The 1,182-nt window shown below is 44.2% G+C and overlaps 1 non-coding gene across 1 annotated transcript; it reads right to left on the reverse strand.

Moving 5' to 3' along the window:
• Window positions 1-812: 812 nt before the first annotated feature.
• Window positions 813-945, reverse strand: LOC117841154 (small nucleolar RNA Z247). The gene has a single exon (XR_004637183.1). It is a non-coding gene; the product is annotated as a small nucleolar RNA Z247 (small nucleolar RNA).
• Window positions 946-1,182: the final 237 nt, after the last annotated feature.

The raw sequence follows: 1,182 nt of genomic DNA on the forward strand, positions 1-1,182 counted from the left end.
AACGACAAATTATGATCCCTAAGGATATGACTAAAAATGGAAGATGAAGGATGTCCTAGGCGATAATGCCACCTGAAGGCCGTAGGAGTAGTAACATGATGAGCTTCAGAGATACACGGTAGAGGGTAGGAGGCCATATTGAAAACTACAGCGAAAAAGAGGGGTCTTCGAAGATAGATCCTTAACACAAAAAAAATAAGGATGAAACTCAATAAAGAAATCGTTGTCAGTGGCAAATTGATGAACAGAGATCAAATTCTCTTGTACCGCAGGAACATGAAGAACTTTATTAAAGGAAAAATCACGATTGGGTGTATGAAAAATAGTTTGACCAACCTAGCTGGTATTCGTACCTTTACCATTGGCTGCATGGATCTGGTCTATCCATTATACTTCTTCCTTGCCATCACCTTCTCAAGATCATTGGTTATGTGATTTGTAGATCCAGAATCAAAATACCAATTTGTGTCAACTCCATACGAGGGAACAGTCGAGGAGGCCGACTTTTGTGATCCAGATTTAATTGGTTTTTGACCACCATCACGAGGAGCAATATACTTCTTGTTGAATCTGTACCAACAATCATGGACTATGTGCCCATATCTCTCACATAGCTGACAGGCCCTTCATCAGAATAGGGAGTGCTTGAGGAATCTTGATGACCACCATATGGCCCTAGAGCACCACGACTAGAGGAGGGGTGCCACGTTCGCGACCCCGGGCACCACCACCGTGTCCACGGCCATGGGACATAGCATTGGCTGATGAGTAGAAGCGTCCCTCATCTGCACGTTGTTGATTGAGCCGAGCTTCATAGGAGAGGAGTTGTGCATAGAGATCGCTCAGGGACATGTTGTCTTTAATAGATACCGAAGAAACAAACGGATTATAATCCGAGTCCAATCCATTAAGGATAGATGCAATGAGATCTTCATTGTCAATTTCCTGCTGCCGCCATCTCATCGGCAATAGCCTTCATCTGGAGGTAATAGGTAGACACAGATAATTCTCCTTTCTTCTCCTGAGCTAACTAAGATTGGAGCTGCAAAATCTTGGAGCGAGATTAGGATGAGAACATCTCTGTGACGGCCGTCCACACATCAGCAGCGTGATCTAGAGAAGAAACTTGGACCAGGATTTCCCTGGTCATGGAAGATAGCAGATACGAGAGGAGCTGCTGAT

The sequence above is a fragment of the Setaria viridis genome, chromosome 9 (assembly GCF_005286985.2).
Source record: "Setaria viridis chromosome 9, Setaria_viridis_v4.0, whole genome shotgun sequence".
In the NCBI taxonomy this organism is placed as follows: domain Eukaryota; kingdom Viridiplantae; phylum Streptophyta; class Magnoliopsida; order Poales; family Poaceae; genus Setaria; species Setaria viridis.